Source organism: Dryobates pubescens, chromosome 34 (assembly GCF_014839835.1).
Source record: "Dryobates pubescens isolate bDryPub1 chromosome 34, bDryPub1.pri, whole genome shotgun sequence".
Classification (NCBI taxonomy): Eukaryota; Metazoa; Chordata; class Aves; order Piciformes; family Picidae; genus Dryobates; species Dryobates pubescens.
Window position 1 is genome coordinate 3,476,503 of NC_071645.1, and position 23,901 is coordinate 3,500,403.

Consider the following 23,901-nt stretch of genomic DNA (forward strand, 5'->3'; position numbering starts at 1 on the left):
ATAAAGAACAAACCCCAGTATCTGAGGCAATTTAGAAAGGAAAAGCAAGACCCCAATAACTAAATCAATCTGAGATTAAAAAGACAAGGAAAAAAAAAAAATTAAAAAGAGAGAAAAAGAAATAAAATCTGTGCTCAAAGACATACCAGTGCTGGAAAACACACAAATAGTACAGAGGTTACCCAAACCCCCTTACTCTGTCCCCAGATCTTTGCATACCCTCCTGTCCTCTCCTACTTCCCAAGGTAAGGAAAGTCAACAGGTTTCCAGCTCCTTTGAGCGAACAGAGTAGTATGAAAGTGCTGGGTCCTGACTCAGCATCTGTTGCTTTGTTTCAGCAGATTATTGCATTGGGGGGGGTTTAAAGACATAGCTGATTGCATCTCAGGGGCTCTCGGAAGCTGCCATGTGCCCTGTATGCAGGCAACAGTGCAGGTGCTTGGCTCTTTCAGGAATGATTCAGCACCTCGGCAGGATCGGCCTCTTTGGTAGCAAGGAACCACAACACCCATGCAACTGGATGTGCAGAGAGAAAAAGAAGCTGTGCTTCCTAGCAGGTTTTGTAGGCAAAACAAAAGACAATTTCTCTCTCAAACAGAAGGATACATCTTTGGCTGCAACCACTGTGTCTCTTTAATAGTGAATCATTCTAAATCACCATCCTGTTTGCCTTCCCTCCACCAAGAATCCTGACAGGACAGATGGCTCAGAATTGCCTAATGCCAGTGTTCACCTTTTTATTTCATTTAAAAAAAAAAAAGGGGGGGGGGGGGGGAAATATCATTTTTTAATTATTTCCCCCCCCCCCGTGGCATCTGCAGGCCAGTTGCAGAAGGAAGCAGAGAAAGGCAGCAAATGTACATGCAGGGCACGCACAGACTGCGCTGCTGAGGGCGCAGGCGCCGCGCACACACACACACACAAAATTGATTCCCTGTGGCTCCTGCAGTCTGATCAATTTTGCATTCAGTGCAGACCTACAGTGAATTTATTACTCCTCGGAAACTTTCTAGCAGAAAGGGAGATGGATCCATTATGGCAGAGCCCAGAGTTTCAATCAGGCATCTCCTGCAGTTCCCCTGCAGATTTTTGACTCATCTCTTTCCACACAGCTTCCACTGAAGGTAAGAGGGCTCCTGATTTAAGAGCAGCAGGTTCAATATGAAGGGTCACGTGAATGTTAGTGGCATTATAGCATTTCCCAGAGGCACTATTTGGCACACAGGCCCCGTTCTGCTGCACAAATTTCAATATTTAAATTGAAAGACACAGCAAGAAGAAAGGGAGAAGAAGAAAGAGAGGCGAGGTGACTTAAAGCACACTGCCGACATCATCAGCAACAAAACCGAGACACCCTGAGTCTGGGTGACTTAGTTTGTAGCCCTACAACCAATTCTTTCTACCCAAGGCCAAGAGGATACTTTCCTTGGGCATGTGGGGCAATGATACCTTACAACATTCTGGAAAATTTGGTATTTACATCACTCAGAAACCATCTCCCGTTGCAGCAAGGAAAATGTCTCCCCCAGTTGACACAAGTGTGAAACTAAATTCTGTCCAACGCTTCCACACCTGACAGGAGCCAGGTGAACCTGCTCTCAAAGGGCTCCATTTCCAGCCAGGATACCTAGGGCCCTAGGAAAAAGAGAGTATTCCTCTATTACAGATAAACTCTCTGACTTATTTCATACACAACAGTGAGTTCAACATCCATGTCCCATCTCTTCTGCCATGTGCAACCAGGAGTTACATTAAATTGAGCCCAGGAGGGGGGAAAAGAAAGAGAATACTGTTCAGCTCATCACTCTGCCTGGGAAGGATGGGTAACAGTAAGGGAATGCTACTTCCTTAAGCTGCAGGGGAGCATGATGTGATCTTTGTGCTTTTAGCTCTCTTTCAATTTAAATACAGTTTGTAATTGAATACCTTCCCCAGAATACTTTCCTGCCTCCTTTAAAATGTCTGAGTAGAGGTTATGAACTCCAGTGTGATTGCTCCTGCTGCAAAAAAGGGAGAGGAATATGATGGAGCAAGATGGCAGATGTTAGACAATTAGTCAGGGACATATTTGTAGCTCAATGACCTTTATGACTAGATTCAGTTTCTGGAAGATGAAGCTTGGATATTGATATAAAGTTGGTTGCTTGCTCCTAACTCTGCTTTGCACTGAACAAAAAATCTCAGTACCTACACCCAGAAAAAGACTGCAAGACTTCCAGCCCAGAAGTTTCAAACCTTATCTTCCATTTCATTTTCTCACCCCCACACACAGTGATGGATTTGCTCTTAGCTACCAAGATTGCCCGTGGCAGACAGATCAGGCACCTGATGTGAAATATTTTGCCTGTTGTCTACTCAAGCCTCACACAACCCCTCCTGAGGATGCTCTAGGTGTGGCTCTAAACTGCCTTCTGCCCATCACGAGTTTGAGCTAGGCAAATAACATTTAAAGCACTACCAAACCAGAACGGCAGCATTTCACACCTTGACTTCTCAGAAGCACAAACGACAGTGCCAGGTGCCAGACAGGGGAGAACCACTCTCCCCCATTGTCAGTCCTGCAAGGCACACTAAAAATAGAGCCAGGCCAAATATAGCCAAGCAGCATCCGTCTGCAGGCAGAACCAGCTCAGCTCCCTTACCACCAGCGAGTGAGCTACGCCAGGCTGAATCTGATACAGAGCAAAACGACATCCTGCTATATAATTCCAAAGGGGGAAAAAAAAAAAAAAAAGAAAGGAAGAAAAGGCTAATGAAAACGATCCCTCTGCCATCAGCTTTGCCAAAACCCCGTTGTCTCTGCTGGTCTGCCCCGCTTTGCTCCACGGCCAATTCCACAGACTTCCAGAAGAGGGGGATCACACACAGTACTGACCAAAAGGTGAGGTTGCCGCCAGAAACGGTTTTCCTTTAACAAGATTTTTTTTATTATTAATTTAATTTTGCTTTCCCCCCTCCTCTCCCCCTCCGTCCCACCCCCACCCCCCCTTTCCAGTTCCCACTGGTGACAGAAAAATGGGAAGGAAAAAAAAAAAACCCACAATAATAAAAATCCCCCCCAACCCCCTTTCCAAGAAACTGTGCCATGTGAACAAAGCTGCAGTCAGTGAGGTGAAGTGCTAATACAGTAATTTCTTGTGGGTTTAGCAGGGAAAATGTAGATTCAAGTTAAAGCTCAATAAATTCAAAGGGAAAAACAATTAAAAGGGGAAATATTTAGTTCTTGAGACAAATTAATGGTGGAACAGAAAAAGGAGCAATTAAGGGAAACTAACAGGCTTCTGAGCAGGACCTGATTCAGGTTCCACACATAAAGTTGCAAAGAAGTAGTAGTACAACGCTGAGGAACAGAGCCTGGCTGCAGTAAACCTGTGCAGAAATTGGACCCATTGATATTTTTCTTCATTTTTGTTTTTTCTTTTTTTGAGATAAAATGCAATCCAGCCCACATAAGGAACTGAGCAGAAACTTTATCGGCACCATCTGAAGTGGAGGACAAGCCAGCCCCTGGGCTGGTTCAGACTTCATGTACCTCACGAGCAGTGAAAGTCTTAAAATTACTCTTTAGAGCCAAAGAGAAGTCTTAGGATTCAAGCAGAGACCTGGAACTCCAAAGCCATCAGCAGATAATGAAGAGTTTCTCAGCTTTTCCTGCCCCAGGTGGCAGTCTCAGGAGCCATTCTCTAGGTGGTGTGTTGTCTGAAATAAGCTCTCACTCCCTCTCTGCTTCCCATCACCTGAACCTACATCCATTTTCCTAACTCAGAGAGGCCAGGACACTGCACAGTAGTCAGATCCCTGCTCTTTTCAAAGACCCCAGAAAACTCACTGTAGCAGCATACACACAAGGTACTCCAATGCCCTCAAGGCACCCGAAGCTTTGCAGTTGTAATGACAGAGGACTCTCATTCTGGTTTACAGTGATACAGGGAAGTGACTCGTGCACCAAATCCTCTAGACTGCCACACAAACCCCTGCCACAGTCCCCAACTTTTCCCCTATCCCTTGCAGTAAATAAAACCAAACAAAAAAAGTCTCTTTAGACACTGTGGGACAGATTCTCTCTGGAAGCAAAATGAAACCCAAGGAGGGATGCATGCATGATGATTTAGTCAAGGTGGGCCCCCCCCCCAGGTGCTTCCCCCCAAAAAAAACCTAGTTAAAAAAACCCCAATTCTATTTTCACTGGCTTACTTTCACAGAAGGAAGAAGGCAGCTTCAGAAATAATCCAGCCAGACCCCTGGGGAGAAGGAGAGGGGGAAAGAAAAAAAGCAAAAGCAAACCGAGCTCCTTCTGCTGTTCCCAGCAGCCGCAGTACAGACTGGGGAAGGGGGGGGCAGGGAGGGCAAGTCTGAGCCCAGGAAAGACTGAGCCCCAGGACCCCAGGCTGGAAGGGGCACACCCACTAACCCCCCTCCCAAACAATCGGATGAGCAATCTTTGTCAGGAACAAAAGACATCTGCTGAGTAAAATAGGAATTGACTGGGAGCAAGGACAAAGCCAGACAGTCTCACATGACGCGCCAGTCTGTTCCAGCAAGGTGCCAGGGTCAACGGCAACTAATGCACCCGATAAGTCAGGAGGAATCAATAATGCTAAAGAACTTCGTGTCTTCTGCAGGGAGCAAATCAGTGCAAATGCAGTTAAAACAGCCTCTGTGCTCCACACACTGCAGCCTGGAATCTGATTGAAGCCCATCATGTGACACGGCAGCGCTGGCAGTCTGAGGTTTTCCCACAGCTGCGGGAAAATGTCTTTTCAAGCTCGAGCCGTGGGTAAGGCAGGTTTGAATATGGATGTTTGACATCCCTTTCCCTCCCCCCCCTCTTTTCTTTTAGAAGGCCTAAAATGGGTGAAGAGCAAGGAGACACTGGATTTTTTTAGAAACACATGCATACTGCCCACTCAAAGAGGCTGTTTAATAACAAACCCCACTTCCAAACCACCCCCTCACCACTGAAGTGCATTCCAGCTTCTCAATGCTGTCTGTGCATTTGTGTCTCTGTGCTCACACTACACATATGGGAATCACAGAATCATAGAGCTCTTTCAGCTGGAAAAGGCCTCTAAGATCATTGAGTTCAACCATCAAACTAACACCACCATGACCATTAAACCATGTCCCAAAGTGCCAGGGCCAAAAGTGTTTTGAACACCTCCAGGGATGGTGACTCCACCACCTCCCTGGAAATATACACCTACCTAAATCAGAATAGAATAGAATAGAATAGAATAGAATAGAATAGAATAGAATAGAATAGAATAGAATAGAATAGAATAGAATAGAATAGAATAGAATAGAATAGACCAGACCAGACCAGACCAGACCAGACCAGACCGGAAAAGACCTTCAAGATCATTGAGTCCAACCTATCATCCAACACCATCTAATCAACTAAACCATGGCACCAAGTGCCCCATCCAGCCTCTTCCTAAACACCTCCAGTGATGGTGACTACACCACCTCCCTGGGCAGCACATTCCAATGGCCAGTCTCTCTTTTTATGAAGAACTTCTTCCTAACATTTAGCCTAAACCACAGCCAGCAATACAGATGTTGCCAATATGCCACAAAGAAGGTCTGAGCCTAAAATGTGAAAGAATCCTCATCTGAGTCCCTGAAATGCCATTGTGCTCTCTTTAACTTTGGCTCATGTCACTTAGCCTCCTTGTGCCTCAGTTTCCCCTTTCTAAGACAGGACATCAGCACTGCATTCTACCTTTGGGATGCTATGAGAAGCAAATTAGGGCACACCCTCATAATACTGTTATATAGGCCAGGTGAGAACCTACATTTACCTGAGAAGAGTTATGATATATATGGTTTAACCCAGTTCAAACCAAGACATGCAGGAATGGGAGGCAATGGGGAGGAAGGCACTGCTCAGCAATTCACATCTAGGGAAGCAACTGAATAGAGGTAATCTGAATCAAAGAGTAACAAAAGAGCTTCACAGCACACATTACCACTTCCCCTGGCATCTCCCTCTCTCAATCATCTAAATGGTTCATTTAACCTGTTCCTAAGTGCCTCTGTGGAAGAAAATGCAAATTTTTATGCAAGTAAAAATGACTCATCATTTAAGCAGGAGGATCTTAACCTAAGTCAGCAAATAAGTTAAAAGGAAAATGGGTAACTTAGATAAGCTGCAAAGCCAGGAGCAAAGATGAGAGTGTACATGAAAGAGCAGCATAAGGAAGCACATGTTAAATATGGTAACCAGTGCCAGGAAGTCATGTCTTGGCCTGAAAGAGTATACAGTGCAACACAGAGGCCTGCTGCCATCACAGAAACCAAAGACAGGAACCCAGATTTCTGCAATCTGCAGCAAAACCCCTCCTGGGATACAGGATGGAGTACTGCTGCCAAGACGACAGGGCAGGACATGCTGAGATTTCTCACAGATTCACAGATTGCATCAGGTTGAAAGGGACCCTCGAAAGTCATCCTGACCAACCCCCCTGCAGTCAGCAGGGATGCTGCCAACTACATCAGGATGCCCAAGGCCACATCAAGGCTGTTCTTGAATGTCTCCAGGGATGGGACCTGAACCACATCCATAGGCAACCTGTTCCAGGATTTCACCACTCTCTTTGTGCAGAACTTCCTCCTGATGTCCAACCTAAATCTCCCCTGCTCCACTTTCAAGCCATTGCCCCTCATCCTATCACTACAAACCCTTCCAAACAGTCCTTCCCCAGCCTTCCTGTAGGTCCCCTTTAGATATGGTTTCTCCATCCGTTCCACCCTCAGATATCACAAAGCATGGCCAGGCTTGGTCATTCATGCAGATTTCTCTGCCCCACAACTGAAGTTCAGGTCTTCCAGGCAGAGAAAGGCAAGTGAATGCTTCCCTTTACTCGTAACATAGCACAAAACCCACAGAGAGACTTTTACAGAGCAGGAGAAGAGAGGATATTAAAGAAAGCTAACACCAAAGAAGCTCCAACACTACTTTGAGCTGGGTAAAGCAGCTGGGCAAAGTATTTCAGGTTGAGCAGGCCTAAGCAGAGATATTATTGTTATTATTTATTATAAAACATCCCATATTGCTGCATTTTCAATTCACCCACAACCACCTCCTGGAGCACTTACACTGTCACTCTGTTCTTATGCTGCCCTAGTTTTCCAGCTTCCTTCTATCAAGGTAGATACAGAGGCCCCATCTCTGAAGCAGCTGAGTACCTATTATTATATCCTGCTGCTTCTCCCTCGCACTTATCCTATTATGCTATTACAGCTGGTGTAGGGTCATGTGTTTTCTCTTTGGTGACATAATATTGTGGGCCCAATTCCACCATCACTAATACACTATATAATAAGGGTGAGATGCACAGGAGTGCTGGTAAGAGCACTTCATGTGGCAGGAGTCAGGGCTACAAATGGTTAGGGCTGCTATCACTCGGCAGGGACCAGGATCTGCTCATTCCCACAGAAACAAATTGTCATTGTACAGAGGGAGACAGCACCGACCTGAAATAACAACCACAGCAAATACAGCCACTTAATATGTGCAAACAGAGACAACTTGGATGCAGATCAGAGTGAATACTCTTTCTCCCTCTGCCTTTTAAGCAGAACAAGTTATTGTTCCGGGACTTTGGTTCTTTTCAGCTCCTTCCACCTTCTGCAGCTGAAGCTCTGCCCGGCAAGAAGGGTCTAGGGAACAAATCTTACAAGGAATGGCTGAGGAAACTGGGGTTGTGTAGTCTGGAGAAGAGGAGGTTGAGGGGAGACCTCCTTGCTCTCTACAACTCCCTGAAAGGAGGTTGCAGTGAGGTGAGGGTTGGCCTTTTCTCCCTAGTATCAGGTGGCCTTCCAGTATCTGAAGGGGGCATACAAGAAGGCTGAGGAAGGACTTCTCAGGATATAAGGAAGTGATAGGACTAGGGGGAATGGAGGGTGGACATGAGGAAGAAGTTCTTCACCATGAGAGTGGTGAAGCCCTGGAATGGGTTGTCCAGGGAGGTGGTTGAGGCCCCATCCCTGGAGGTGTTTAAGCCCAGGCTGGATGAGGCTCTGGCCAGCCTGATCTAGTGTGAGGTGTCCCTGCCCATGGCAAGGGGGTTGGAACTAATGATCCTTGTGGTCCCTTCCAACTCTGACTGATTCTGTGATTCTATGAGAATAGAATAGAATAGAATAGAATAGAATAGAATAGAATAGAATAGAATAGAATAGAATAGAATAGGAGAGGAAATGGCCTCAAATTGTGCCAGGGGAGGTTTAAATTGAAGATTAAGAAAAATTTAATTATGCAAAGAGTGGTCAGGGATTGGAACAGGCTGCCCAGGGAGGTGGTGGAGTCACCATCCCTGGTGGTGTTCCAGAAATGTGTGGCCATGGCACCTGGGGACATGGTTTAGTGACCATGGTGGTGCTGGGTTGATGGTTGGACTGGATGATCTCAGAAGGCTTTTCTAGTCTTCTCCTGGACTCTTTCTGGCAGGACATTTTGGTAACCTTTTGTCCTCAAAGCTCCAATGATATTTTTGTTCTTGTCATGAAACCAGAGTGACCCTCTGGGATGCTCCACAGTGGTGACTGGGTTCAGCAGCAGTTTGTTGTGTCATTTTGAGCCAGTGTCCATGAGAGTTTTCTGTCTACATATATTGGACACTTGATGCTAGGCTGACTTTCAGCCTACAGCCAGCCCAGTACACAGTGGATGGAAAGTAGCTGATGAGGAGGTACCAGCCAGATTAAAAAGCATTGAAAAGAAATAGGATTTAGCAATTGGGACAGACTTCCCCACTAAAACAGTAATGCTGTTTTCAAGCCCAAGCTGATATGTCCTTGACATCGGGCCATGTAGAACAAAATAATAACTCTGCTGCACACTGAATGCCTAAAAGCAGCAGCTACAACAGCAAACAAGGGGAAGGTTGTACACCTGTGAGCACAGGTACACCATGCAACAGGGCAGGAAGTCTGAGCAGAGACACAGGATCTGGTGATAGCAAGGGCTTCTGCCTGAACAAAATACAGCACAGGCAATGAGCATGACCTCTAAAATTGTCACAGAGTCCCTGTGACCCATTCCCTGAATATCCAGGGCTTGTTATTTCTGTTACTGCACATGCAGAAGGTGGGAGGGGTGACTGAGTGGTAATTTACTGAGAGACTAAAAAACTTTGAAAGCAATGAGAGTTAATTGCCTCAAATTAATGCACCACTCTGAGATGAAGCTATGTTATTTTTGAGAGCATAATAGGCTCCTAAATCACTTCTTCAAATTCAGGGGCTTGCCTGAGGCCACAGAGAAAAGGCACTGCAGTGCTACCACACCCAGATCTCAGCTGCTTCAGAAAACAACAGCAACAGTCCTGGGCCAAGACTGACATCATGGCCAAGGAATAATGAGCCCATTTTTACCCTATATAAAATGATTGCAAAATAACATCATTATCAATTAGTCAGGGCCTTTTGTCAGAATCCTCACCTTTCAGATAAGTACTATAATGGTAATATAGATCGTGGGATGCTCTATCCATACCTTCTGTTACAGCTAACCTGGGGGAGAAAGAGATCTGTAAGTTGACAGAAAAGCAAATTTTGCTTGTAGGTTCCTTCTCTGCCTTTTAAACCAGGCTGCTCTAATCTGTCTCCAGTGCCACTGAAACAGGGAAATAAATCAACGGGACTAATTCGTAATTCTGAAGAGTAGGGAAGCTACTGAGCCAAAGGGGACCAGAAGAGCATTAGAAGAAACCATAAAGAGGAAGGAGGGGACATTTGTGGTACTCGAGGGCTTTTGTTCAAATCAGCCCCATCCCTGAGCTCAGAGGATTAGCGGCACTGAGGTCATTCTGTAAACCAAATAAAATAATAAGAAAGTCCTTCATAATTTCAGTTAAGTGCTAAGTGAATTAACTGCCATCTGTCTGGACCAGACTAACCCAGGGAACAGGCTGAGGTATTCCTGCAGCTCTTCCTGTGAGCGGTCCTGAGGACTGATCTGAGATGTGCTGCAACTCTCCAGGAAAACTCAGTAGGAAGTGAATGCTGTTGACCTGACAGTGACTTTCCTGGTGTAGCTGAAAGAGGCTGACTGAACCACAGTGCTGCAAAACACAGCATCAGCTTACTGAGGAGTATTCTAAAGAGCCCAGTGCATTTTAAAATAATCATAGAATCAATAAGGTTGGAAAAGACCTCAAAGATCATCAAGACCAACCTGTCACCCAAGACTTCATGACTACTAGACCGTGGCACCAAGTGCCACATCCAATCCCCTCTTGAACGCCTCCAGGGATGGTGACTCCACCACCTAATGAAGTGCCCTTCTGTACCATTTGGTGGTTGGTTTCAGCCAGCAGCTCCTTGCTTAGAGGGGTGAAAACTCCACTCTAAATAGTAGCTATAGGATAACCTACATATTAAGTTTGATCCAAAATCTATCAGAGCTCCCTGAAGACCTCTACCAGCTTCTGGGCTGTGGAATCAGCTTCCATGAAGTTAAATCCTTCTCATTTAAAACTCTTAAGAGGGAAATAATGTATTTAGTAAAGACTGCTAGGATTCAGAAGGCTGAAGCACCTCTCTTGTGGGGACAGGCTGAGAGAGTTGAGGCTGTTCAGCCTGGAGAAGAAAAGGCTCCTGGGAGACCTTCTACTGGCCTTCCAGTACCTGAAGGGAACAACAAGAAAGCTGGGGAGGGACTTTCAATGAAAGCTTGCAGTGATAGGATAGCTATCCTGGGACTGCATCCAGAACCTCCAAAGTTACAGATTCCCAGATTTGATTGGGTCAGAACAGACCCTCAAAGGTCATGTTGCCCAACCCCCCTGCAGTCAGCAGGGACACCTCCAACTACATCAGGATAGGATTAAGGTTGATCTTGAATGTCTCCAGGGACGGAGCCTCAACTGCATCCCTGGGCAGCCTGTTCCAATGTTTCCCTGCTCTCATTGTGCAGAACTTCCTCCTGACGTCCAACCTAAATCTCCCCTGCTCCAGTTCCAAGCTATTGCCCCTCAAACTATCACCATAAGCCCTTCTAAACAGTCCCTCCCCAGCCTTCCTGTAGGTCCCCTTCAGATATTGAAATGCAGTTCTAAGGTCTCCCTGGAGCTTTCTCTTTTCCAGGCTGAACAACTCCAATTCTTTCAGCCTGCCTTCATATAACTGTTAAACAAATAGTTCTTTACAACCTGAGCTTCAAGGTCAAAGTCTAAGAGCCAAGAGAGATTCAGTTCCTGTGAGATGTGGGCACTCAAGGGATGCACATCACACTCTAACCCACAGACTATACCCTTCTCTGAACAGCAGAGGCTGGCCTGGGGCATCTCTGACGAGATTCTGCTAATTATGATGACTACAGTGCTGGCCAGGACACACAAGTAATTATAGTCTGACCTAGAGCTGGACCTAAAAAATATAATGCCACATCAACCTGGCACAATTAGCCTCTGCATCAGCCAGGCTGGTCCTGCTTTGAGTGCCTGAACTAACCCATTTGCAGTTTGTCCTCTGGTTGGGTATCTGTTGCAGATACCCACCAAGTGGAATAGCCAGCTGGTGAGTTCAGGGGCCAGATCCAGTTCACAAGGCAGAAAATCTGGTCCCTGGGGAGGCTGGCTGATCAACAGGCCAGACAAACTAGTATTTCTGTGCGCCTGCTTAAGTGCGTGAAAGGGCAAGACACAGGTCAGCAGCACTTATTAAGCTGCCAGTAAAACAGGACACACACCAGACACATACCAACGGGTTACACAAACACATGGTTACAGACCTTGACTCACGTGGAGTTTCAGTGGCTTCAACTGGCCCCTTCCCATGAGCACAGTCACAGGAGTGTGCAGCAGCAACTGCAGGATGAAGGACGAGCTGTGAGCGCAGCCAGCCCCCATCTGATCTGTACATTGAGGCAAAGATTAGCACTGGATGTCTGGTTCAAATTGTGAGCAGCCCCTGCTGCAATTAATCACAGCTTGGCTGGTAAAGCAGACTGCACTGAAATGGCAACAAGCATTCTGGGAAACTCACACTGTCAGCTTTAGCCGCAACAAGTTTATTTTAAACCTCAGAACAATGAAGGTTTGTCACCGAGTCCCTCATCTAATCTATTCCTCTGAGTGCAGCTTTCTAAAGAAGTAAGAAGCAGATGGCCCAAAAGATCATTTACCAGGGTTTAGATTTCTCTGTCGCCTTCTGAATGGAGGCTTCCAAAAGAGGGATCTGTGTCCTCAGAAACAAAATATTGTCTTAATGCCTGAAACTATCAGGACCTGCTGGAGTGGGTCCAGAGGAGGCCACAAAGATGATCAGAAGGATGGAGAACCTCTGCTACAAAGACAGGCTGAAAGAATTGGGGCTATTCAGCTTAGAGAAAAGAAGGCTCCATGGAGACCTTAGAACTACATTTCAGTATACGAAGGGGACCTACAGGAAGGCTGGGGAGGGACTGTTTAGAAGGGTTTGTAGTGATAGTATGAGGGGCAATGGCTTGAAACTGGAGCAGGGGAGGTTTAGATTGGACATGAGGGAGAAGTTCTGCACAATCAGAGTGGTGACATACTGGAACAGGCTGCCCAGGGATGTGGTCAAGGTCCCATCCCTGGAGACATTCAAGATCAGCCTTGATGTGGCCCTGGGCATCCTGATATAGTTGGCAGCATCCCTGCTGACTGCAGGGGGGTTGGACAGGATGACTTCCGAGGGTCCCTTTCAACCTGATGCAATCTGTGAATATATGGAACATAAACATCAAAGAACACCCATCCATCAGCACTCAAGGAAGAGGGTTTATGTTACCTGTGGTGTTCCCTTTCCATACATATTTGATTGCTGAACACTCACAACATGACTTTATTAACTACTGAATTGAAATACATACTGGATTAACTATTCTTTGAAGTAATGCTGCCATTTCTTCCATTCCCTCTCTGGTTTGGTGTTTTTTCCCCCCAACATTTTTTAAAACTTAGCAGACCTTAACTGTTCTCCCTTTCTTTGCAAGAAGATATTCAAAAAGAAGGGTGGGAGGGGAAAATCTCTTCCAGGATCTAATTCACTAACCCATTATAGTTTTCATTAGAAAGATGGATTACTGCAAAACTCCTGGACAGCTTTTGCTTTAAATTAAAGTCTTATTTTTGATCATGGGCTCAGACTGAATCCACTACTACAATGTGGCAAATGATTTCTCCTCTCACACAGTTTCTGCAGGTGTAAAATAAAACTAAATTTTAAAAGGCTTTACCTATGTTATAAAGGCAACTGTTACAATGAAGAAATGTTGCATGATTCATAGATTCACAGAATGGTTTGTGTTGGAAAGCACCTTAAAGATCATCTAGTTCCAAACCCCCCTGCCATGGGCAGGGACACCTCCTTCTAGACCAGGTTGCTAAAGGCCCCATCCACAGAGTCACAGATTGCATTGGGTTGGAAGGGACCCTGAAAGGTCATCTTGTCCAACCCTCCTGCAGCGAGCAGTGACACCTTAGAATCATAGAATCAATAAGGTTGGAAAAGACCTCAAATACCATCAAGTCCAACCTATCACCCAACACCTCATGACTAACTAAACCATGGTACCAAGTGCCACGTCCAATCCCCTCTTGAACACCTCCAGGGATGGTTACTCTACCACCTCCCTGGGCAGCACATTCCAATGGCTAACAACTCTCTCTGTCAAGAACTTTCTCCTCACCTCGAGCCAAAACTTCCCCTGGCACAGCTTGAGACTGTGTCCTCTTCTTCTGGTGCTGGTTGCCTGGGAGAAGAGACCAGCGCCCTCATCCACTCTCTAGCTTTCAGCAATCCTCCACTGGTGATCAGTACCACTGTTTGATTTCTATTGCCCACTGCCTACTGCTGAATGCTCAGTGCCAACTGGGCATTCTTCTGAGCTGCAGCTTGCACCTGAATTAATGATCTTTTTTTTTTTTTTTTTTTTAACCACTTATCTTTCATTTATTCAGGATTCAAAATGTAGAACAAGAATAAATGAAATGACTTGACACCATGTCCTAACTCGAGCAGTTTGTCAGCTTATTTCACAACAAAACAAGCAAAATGAGAAAGTCAAATAAATAAATGGGGGGAAGGGGAGGGGAAAGCCATGGCTACAGTGAAAATACCATGCAGTTCATTTAGATATGTGCCTACTGCCCAGCTAATCTATCCAGAGCCTTGACAAATATGCTGATATATTAGAAGAATAAATCACCCCATATGGTCAATACCGAAAAGCGAGGTTTTAGGAGGGATTTGCATGTTGAGAAGGTGATGACTTGGCAAAGACTGGAAGGATTTTCTACACACAGGCAAGCATATGAGCCAGACAGGGATATCAGGGTAGGTGTCATCAGCAGAATGGAGGGAGATAGAACCATGAGCAAAGTCTGAGGTAAATTCTGTGGAAACAGCATGACTTGCAACCAGTTTAGTGCTCTCTCAGCATTTAAACCTAAGGTTGGAACGTTCTTTAGGCACTTGGGGCCTGATCACAGCTGTGTTCAGTGTCCTCTCAGCTGATAATACCTTCCTTCTACACAGCACATTATGTAGTCTCTTAATCTCATTCCCATATCATGCTGGCAAGTAATACAGGATGAAGATGGACAAGACAATGAATAGAATAGAATAGAACGAATAGAATAGACCAGGTTGGAAGATACCGTCAAGATCATCGTGTCCAACCCATCATCCAACACCACCTAATCAACTAAACCATGCAACCAAGCATCCTATCAGGTCTCCTAAACACCTCCAATGGTGGTGACTCCACCACCTACCCGGGCAGCACATTCCAATGGGCAATCACTCTCTCTGTGAAGAATTTCTTCCTAACATCCAGTCTGAGCCTCCCCTGGCACAGCTTGAGACTGTGTCCTCTTGTGCTGGTGCTGGTTGCCTGGGAGAAGAGACCAGCCCCTGCCTGTTTACCAACTACCAGTGCAGAGCTTGCTGTTTGCTTTGATAAAAGTTTGATCAGGCCTTTGAACCTTAGAGTAATGACTGCATGTGCTGTAGCTACTGAAAAAAACAGACCAGGACTTAAAAGGTGGCAAGTGCCTTCCATTACACTTCACTCCCTTCTCAAACCATGGGGGGAAAAAATGTTGAACACCCAAAGGAACAAGTGGCAGGTGGAAACACTACCTGTGCATTGCTCTTTGTAAACCTGTTAAGTCACCCCCAGAGTTAAATCCTTCATCACAGTCAAAGTCAACAGAAAGAAGCAAAATAATGTCCACAATTTTCAGCGCACACATACAGCATTTCCACACTGACTTTCCTGGTTGGGTAAAATGCACTTAAATAAACAGAAGTAGGGATTCCACACACAGGTTGGAGAAAGCAGCTGAGTAGATTTCAAGGGCATAAACACAACTGAAGTTATACCACAAATCATTTTCCTACCAAAATCACCTTGTGGCAAAGCTGAATTAAGACTGATATCTGAGCATGTGAGGCATCAAAATACATATCTTAGCATGTGAGGCATCAAAATACAGCAACTGGCCTGAGTTAGAAAGGAAAAGCAATAATTATTAAGACATTCTTTTCTTATTCTCCTGCCAAAAATTGTCACATGGAAGTTTTCTGTTGTGCTGATACACTAAATGGCTTTCAAAGTTCTGGGTTTGCTAAACTATGTCACATGTTTTGAATAAGGAAGAATGAAATCTGCCAGCACAACCCTGTCTCAACCTCAGGGAAGACCAAACCAAGCAAGACAGAGTCCCTGGCAGCTTCATAGAAGTACTTCAATCTGCCTCACACCCTGCAGCCAAAGCAGATCTCCAATGGATGGTGAACACTGTGGCAGTTTTCATTAGATAAGGGTCTATCCCCTTACACTCTCTGTATTCAAAATCTTTTCAACAGACACAGTTTACCACAGATTTGCACTGATTTCCTGAAAACCAACATAATCTTACCCATTAGTATAATAATTGCCTGACTAGTCTTTCACTCCACACTTCTCTCCCAGCTTCCCAAGGCTGAATGAGTCCATTCAAGCAGGCTTTTCCCAGTGGAAGATAAAAGTGTTCTTCCATGTCTTATTTCAGGTGCTTCCACTTTTAACAGGGCTGTGACCACCCTATTCTCTACCTATCAAGCTGAAATAGCTTTGCTCCTCTTCAATAACACCTAATTCTATAAACAAGCACATGGAAACCAGTGCCAATCCCTGGGGAAGATGCTGCCCATGATGTGCAAAGCCTACCTGGATACAAAATTCATTGCAATGGCTTGGTGCTGGTGGTTTGTAAAACTCAGGATGCCTGTAAATGCAGTGGGTCACCTAATCAGTGATTTCAAGTGACTTTACCTATGTGCATCTCAGGTGGTAACAGGATATGGATTTAGAAGTAGTAAAGGTTAAGGATTCAATGGCTCAGCTTTTCCTAGCACAGCTCACTAGGAGTAGCTCTTCTTGCTAACCCCCATTATTCATCACCATGTAATGTCACACAGGCCAGTGGGCAGGGTCTGAAAGGACACATTGGGGTACAAGAATCTGCCCTCTGAGCCATTACAAAACTTTTCTGACAATATTTATACATTTGAGAAGCTAGCACTTCAAATGCCTCACCAGTGAAGCTCCAATCAGGGGAAAACCAACACTTGCCTAGATCTCAGTGCAGGATGGAGGCTTTAGTAGATGGGTACTCATCTAGTACTCTCATTTAGTAGATGAGACCCTCTTCTTGTGTCTTGGGTAGGACTTTCAGGGAGTCTTCTGGCCTTGACTCTTACCTTCAGAAGAACCCAGATGACCTCTTCTCTTTCTTGTTTATGAGCCAGGCTCACTGAATCATCAAGTTAATCCTACAGGGGAGACAAAAAGAAAGAAAGAAATTTATTCCTATGCCTCTAAGGGTTGTACTTCACTCAAATCCCACAGGGGAAAGTTGAAGAGGGGCCTGGGCCTTGAGCTTGAGCTTGACAGCGTACACAGAGCACTTTAAACTCAGATTACAGAATGGATTGGGGTTGATGGAGGGGAATGGGAACTCAACTTTTTATTTTCTAATATTAAAAGCAACCTGAACAAAAGTTGTCTCTATAAAGAAAGAGCAAAAATTCATTTGAAAAATCAAGCCTAGAGTGAAGTTTTCTCTTTTCTCTTAATCTCAAGGCTGTAACAGTTCTCCAGTTAATCTTCCTAAATCCACCTTTTTACATCAAAACACATCTGTGAGGCCAAATGATTCTGCCTTTGCCCTGAACAAACTTTTTTCTCCTCTCAGGTGGACCTAACATCTCAGTCACCACCAGCACGTTCCCACTGACACTGTGGAATGTCCAGACACATGAAATTCCATCTCAGTTCTTTGGAGAGGATAATATTTCCCTATCCAGACCTACTCAAAGAAAGTACATCAAGTTATTCACGTATTTATTCCTAGGTTCTGGAAGGTCAGCCCGAGACGACTTCTACAAGCAGGAGTCTGCAGTTATGGCTGAAACTCAGGATCCACACTCATGTGTTTGCCATCAGCATGAAGTCACTCAGTGGGCATCTCTCAGCAGAAGTATAAAATGAGAGCTCTGCATGCATAAAGCACTGCAAGATAAGCCCACAGTCTGAAAAAAAGGCAAAGAAATGAGCCAGGCCTGATTCTGATGCTGCATCAGTATTCAGCGGTGGGTTCAGTGGGACAGCTCAGTATTTACACTGGAGTAAGGAAAATCAGGATTAGGCACCATCTGTCTGAAAGTCTCAAGCGCCCAGCATTGCTCTACACATCACATTTGAATCCTCCTCCTCGTTGCTATAATCTCTCACACATTCCAGGTTTTCCATTCAGCTCCAGTGACAAAAGATTTCACAAAATGACAGCCCAGATTGAGAGACCAGAAATGACAACCTCTGACAAAAGAGATACCAAACTTTTATCAAGGATAAGTGCCCCTTCCACGCTGACACTGGGGCTGCAATGGTAAATATAAGGCAGATGTCGAATGGAAATGAAACATTGTGCTCCCAGGGTGGCCTCGGCTTGCGTTCAGAGTTTGATTTAAAACAAGGCCAGAGCGCTTTCATCATTTCTTCAAAAAGTTTCGAATCTAAAGATATTCCAAACAGACACAGAGTTGACCTAGAACTTGGCAATGCAAGGGGATATATATGTGTTAAAAAAACCCAAACCAAAAAACCCCCAGACTGACAGGGAGAGTAAAAGGTAAAGCAAGTTGTCTGTAGGACAGCTGAAGAGAATTTGTTCAGCAAATCGCTTCTGTTTCAGCATTCTGAGAGTTAAAAGTTAATTCAGGTGGAATACCTTCTCCTGATTCTTTCAAAGTAAATTCCCAACAAACATTTAGACACGCAGACAACCAGAGATTCTGAAGCAGAACCAAAACTGTTCAGTAGATTAAGGAGCATTTCTCTGCAAGCTCCTTTACCATCTCAGCCACATTTACATCTGTGAAAGCATTTTGCCTGTTATTATTAGGCATGATAAAATAGCACTAGACATTTGCAATGACTTAGATATTCAGACTCAAGGAGCACATATTCGAACGGGCTGAAGTGTTTTCGTTTTATAATAGCTGATAGTGGAATAGCTCAGTCAGAATGATGGAATCATAGGCTTTAAAAAGAAGAAAAAAAAAAAGAGGGAAAAAAAGGACATCTCAAAACTGCTAAATGTACTGTACAGTTAGGAGAGGAACTGTAAATTAAAGGGTTGAGAAGATGCTCACGTTTACACACACGGAAAGTCGAAAAGCATAAAGCAAATTGCATTTTGCTTTTCTTTTACTCTGTTAGATTATTATTTTTTTTAGACCAAAAAAACACAAACCAAACCAAACCCAAACCCAAACAAACAAAACCACGCCAAAACCCAAACAAACCCAAGCTAGTGGAAGTGAAGTGACTGGATTATTTACAAGTAGAATCAGGTATGATTTCCTTCCTCTTGGATGCCATATTTCAGAAAGGATTTCTTTTTCTAAATAATTCAATAGCAAATGCAGTAAAACAACCACCACCACCACCATATAATAATAATAAAAACCAAAACCAAAAACTTTTTGAGGCTGTGACTTTGTAACCTCCCTAAAGTTTTGAGCACCGGAGAATCCGGCCTGTTCACACAAGGCAATCAAACACATACTTAAATCTCGAGTAAAGTCCTGTAGGAATTTTATTTCAACACCCCCCCACCCCATGAAAAAAGAGGAAATTGTGACAAGATTTTACTTTTAGGTGACCTGACAAACCAGCACTTTCTGGCACAAGAAGCAGGACAGTCATATCCCACCACCCCCCCCGCTTCGTTTCCCAGCACAAGATTCGATCGTCTGAAACACAAACCTCATGCTACGCTGAGATACTTGCGGATAAAACCAAGTTGCAAACGGTCTCCCTGGCCTTCTTAAAAATCAGTTTCAATGGCTTGAAAACATAAAATAGAGATGGAGGGATGGATGGATGAATGAATGGAGAGCTAGAGAAATGCTTTCAGTCATGCTTCCTACCCCCCCACACACACCCTCCCAACTTACACACACACCCCCCTTTAAAATTGAAAAGCATCAGTATCCAAATAGCAACAGGAAATTTTTACCTTGTGGCTAAATAGCTCACTGTTCACTTTGCAGCTGCCTCTATTTTTTGCTGGGCAAAACACCAATACAAAAGTCTTTCCTAAGAAACCAAGCTTTTGACATAAGGGCAGCGACAAAACGCAAACCTACAAAGAATTTTTTTTTCTCCCCCCGTCCCGTTGTTATAATTCCTAATTTTGTGGGATGTATTGCTGGGGCTGTTTATCATAACAGTGTGCAATAAAAAGGACGACTAACTCTTGCAATTTTCTCCCTACTCCTCCCCTTGACAGGGGCCACTGATAGGGAAAGAGGCTCGGAAAAGCAGAGCAGTGAAAGGCTAAGAAACAATAGGCAACCATGGCTTTGACAATGCAGCCCTGAACCCTTTTTGCTCCCGCTGTGACACTTGCATTCAAGAGCAAGGGCGGCTGCCATCATAAGAATGGACAATGGCATGAGGAATACAAGGGAGAAGGGGGGGGGGGGGGGAGAGAGAAGGGGAAGGGGGAAAAAAAAAAAAAAAAGGAAATCAGATGAATTCAGAGCTAAGATGGCAGAGCTCTCACCTTTTCCGCTTTTTTCGAGTAATCTGGATGGAGACGTCCCGCAGAGAAGAGATAAAAAGGGTGTGCTGAACTGTTGGATGGTTCTGAAGACTTCTGCATTTGCAAACGCATTTTAGAACTATTTGTAGGGGTATATATGCTGCATGCCATCTCTCTGTCTCTGTCTCTCTCCCTCTCTCTCTCTGTGTCTCTCTCTCTTCTGTTTTATGTCCTGCTATCTCCATCACACACCTCTAATAGTATGAAGACTTTCTGCCCATGTAAGTAAGTGAGAGTGTGTGTTCCTTAATGTTTGAATCAAGACACACGTCTGCATGCATTTCTAATCTAAGGAGCCTATAGCAGTTACTACAACTATCAATTAGTCAGCAATAGCTTGAGATCCCCATGTGTCTGGGTGAACAAAGGTGAGAAACACATGCAAATAGTACTACAGCACCTGGGTCACGTACAGTAACTTAGCTAGCAACAAATAATTGCGTCTGTTTCTGCCTTTTCGATGCTTCTTGCTCATTGTTATGTAAAGTTACAGGTTATTAATGTGAATACTAACACAATTAGACATGGCATTGTATATTTTCATTTGAACAACACAATAAAAGGAAATTAAGCTTAACTAGATGGAAACAAATGGTGACTTCAAGGCTTTAAACTTAAAGATTCTCTCATCTGTAGCCCTGCTTCCATTTTTTGATCAACTGTTCCTGAGTTAAAAGATGCTAACGATGTAGATGTATTTGGTCATTTCATATATATTAGATAAGGAACTGATTATTCCAGAGGAGACAGAGTGGATGCCTAATTTTGTGAAGTTAAGTCCATAAAAAAGGGTAAGCTAAATTTGCTGCTATTTTTTTTCTTTGTAATTAAGCAACTATTACTTTTAAGATCATTTTAAGGGTATTTTGGTTGGTTGCTTGGTTGTTTTTTTTCTTCCCCTCAGAGGTTTTAGACTTAAGCCAAACAATTAAGAAGAAAGATACAATACCTTTTACTCTCTCCTCCTTCTTACCCTCAAAAAAATATCAGCCTTACCTTTCAAAACTCTCAGAGTCAAAACGGACTGAAAAAACCCCCAACACCCCAATAACAACAACAACAATAAAACGCCTTGAACAAAATCAAAACCAACAAAACGAGAAGAAAAGCTCCAAAATCCAGCAGCACCCTGACTCCACCACAAGAACAGACAGAGCTAGGTTGCTATCCATGAGCAGAGAGCATTTCAGAGGTGACAACACATTCTGTGGACAGTGTTATTTACACAGATTTGATAAGCGCGGCTACGGCTCCGAACCGTAATTTAATTTGCAGGAATTACACCCCACATTTGGAAGTGCAGGAAACTCTGAAAATTAAAGCAGTTTGACAGAAAGAAGTTGGTTTGGGTTTGCTTTTTTTGTTGTTGTTGTTGTTGCTGAGAGGGAAGCATTTTTTCACGTACAATATCCTCACAGAGTCCTGCAAGGATGCACGCTGCGTAACCCTCTACCGTTAGCTCTCTTTCTACTTCTATCAGCTTCCACTGGAGGCTAATTAGTGACACCAAAGGAAAAACATTCTTCCAAATTTGGGGCTCCAAGAAACTGTTCAGTTTATTTATCTTTAAACAGTAAGAAGAAAAAGAGAGGAATATAAACCCCCTTACGTTTAAAACAACAGAAATACCCTCCTAAAAGCAATAGCTCCCCAGCTCCCTCACCTTTTAAAGAACGAAGCTAGTGGCTAGAAGATTACAGCCAGCCACACTGCCTAACGGCATTGAAGGTGCTCACAATGAAGCAAGATTAAAGAAAAGCTGCAAGTAAAACAATCTCTTTGCCCAGAGAAGCCTCTGAGTGCAAGCGTCCCAGAGCTGACTTGTACAGCGTTCGAGAAAGCGAGAAGGGGCTTTCAAAAGCAGCGGTGCTAAATGGGTGTTGTGCTGCCCCGCCATGCAGTCTCATTTCCAAAACTTAGCTGTTGGGAATTGCAGGTGCTATGGAGACGGAAGATTTCCAACGTGCCAAGCGCTGAGCTTATCCTAGGCGCCCTGAAAGGAAAAGACACCGCATAGAGGACCAGCACAACACCGAGAGCAGTGCAACTCCACCAGAGACAACCACGCTCTCGCCGTCCCTTTTGCCAGAGGTCCTAGCAGGCAGACAAAAGCATAACAAAAACTACAAAATAATCTCGCCCTTCGCTGAACAATGAGACCTTAAAATCTACGTACGCCAGGGTATTACATGCAGAACAGGCAGGGGGAGGGGCGGGGAGGGGGGGATGAGAACAACATTTCCCATCAATGCGTTTTTATTTCTTAGCCTCCGCAAAGGCTCTTTCCCACTTTAATATGTGAATTACTCATCTCTTTTATCGGGTCAGTCTTGTTGCCTGCAAATGTACATCTCAGGTGGGAAGGGGCATTTGTTTAGGAGCTCAAACAGAAACTAATCGCTCGATACTTATCTGGGGTTGAAAAGTGGTTAAATAGAATAGCACAGACTGGAATCGCTCCCGTGGCTATCTATCTGCTAGCACCACTTGGGCACGCAGGTCTGGCAGACAGCAAGGGAGCTGAGGGTGGAAGGCAGTTAAAGCAGAGCGCTGGATGTTTTTACTGCTCTATTTTACGTCCAGTTCTTCCAGCTCCTGCTCCGAGTCCCTGGCATCTTCTCTCCTTCAAACACGCCACATTCCGAGAAAATAATTCTGCTTTCTTTCCAAAGCCCCCCAGATGAATAGACCTCACTAATCAGATGTAATGTAATCGAATGCTCTTCTTCATCTAATCTGTCTAGGCTGTGTAATCTTGCTATTCTACCAGCTCCCAGCATTTGTAATAGGCATGACATTGATTCAGATCTCGTACAATGTTATTTCAGTATTTTATTCTGAAATGAGCCCACGAGTTGGGTGGCTACTTTGCATTCAAAACTCTTCATTAACTTTGCAAACCACATCAGGTGGAAAAGCGAAGCCGACCCGCAGCCTTCTCCTACTCCTTTAATTGTTACCTTTCGGAACGTCGCAGACGGTTCTCGGAGCACGGCACCAATTTTTAAACAGACAAAAGAGCAACAGGAATTTAACAACATAACTGATCAGTATTAAGAGCGGGGTGGGGAGGGGGGAAATCTGATAAGATCTGCCTTCAGACAGAAGCTGGAAGATGAAATCTTGTTGGCATACAAGACAGACACATCTTTATGCTTCCTAAACCGCAGAATGATTTCCTTAAAAGCCAAGCATTTAAACAACGTCCACCTAGGTTCTCCCCAAAGAAAACAACAAGAAAACCCCCCCTCCTCTTATTTTCCAGGACAGGCAGGATTCAGAGATTAACAGACAAATGGGTCTGGCTAGGTAAATGACAGCAGTGGCATGAACAAACACACCCTCTCAGACAAACAAATACATTTGAATGTAATAAAAAGGTTGACAACAGTTATGTGATTAAAGCAATTGTTTTGCTCATTTAAGGCCTTACCATTGGAATAATTTAAAATTAAGTGAGAAACATCAGCCCCTTGGGTTTTGCAGAAGAGATTCAATCTGTAGAAATAGTTGTGGGGTGGGTTGTTTTTTTTTTTTTAACTTAGCTATTTTCAACATTGCAAGATAAAGCTCGCTCTCTCTCTCTCTCTTCTTTCCCCCCCTTTTTTTTTCCCCTTCTCCTTTTTTTTTCCTCCCCTTTCTAATTTTATTTTAAGAATAGACCCCATTTAGGATTTCACATTGTAAATCTCCCTATGTCTGAATGCTGTTACAAGGTTTGACAATGAAAGAATAATTCATGTCAGACAAAAAGAGCCCTTCAATCAGCTTC

General features: G+C 44.2%; 1 long non-coding RNA gene across 1 annotated transcript in view; it reads right to left on the minus strand.

The window, feature by feature from the left end:
- The window catches only part of LOC128898861 (uncharacterized), an 85,674-nt gene that overhangs the window by 25,871 nt on the left and 35,902 nt on the right, over positions 1–23,901 (minus strand). The window contains exon 3 of the long non-coding RNA XR_008463002.1: positions 16,720–16,791. This is a non-coding gene — a long non-coding RNA (uncharacterized LOC128898861). The remainder of the gene's footprint in view (positions 1–16,719; positions 16,792–23,901) is intronic.